This window comes from Capsella rubella, unplaced genomic scaffold (genome assembly GCF_000375325.1).
Source record: "Capsella rubella cultivar Monte Gargano unplaced genomic scaffold, Caprub1_0 scaffold_61, whole genome shotgun sequence".
Lineage (NCBI taxonomy): Eukaryota > Viridiplantae > Streptophyta > Magnoliopsida > Brassicales > Brassicaceae > Capsella > Capsella rubella.
This window is the reverse complement of record NW_006238865.1, coordinates 10312-10662: the sequence shown is the minus strand read 5'-3', so window position 1 is coordinate 10662 and position 351 is coordinate 10312.

Genomic DNA, 351 nt, shown 5'->3' with positions numbered 1-351 from the left:
CTTTATACAAGCAATTTTCTGCCTCAAAGCATTGGTTGTGGGTTCTTATCCCATTTGGGACCAGATTTCAACAAGTCTTTCTTCACACTACTAAACATTCTTCATCCATCTCTAGCACTTGTAACCAATCAAATTCACTGTATTATAACATATTCTAACCAAAAATAACTTTATACAAGCCATTTACTGCCTCAAACCATTGGTTGTGGGTTCATATCACATTTGGGACCAGATTTCAACTAGTCTTTCTTCACACTTCTAAACAATCTTCATCCTTCTCTAGCACTTGTAATCAATCAAATTCATTTTATTATAACACATTCTAACCCAAAATAACTTTGTACAAGCCAT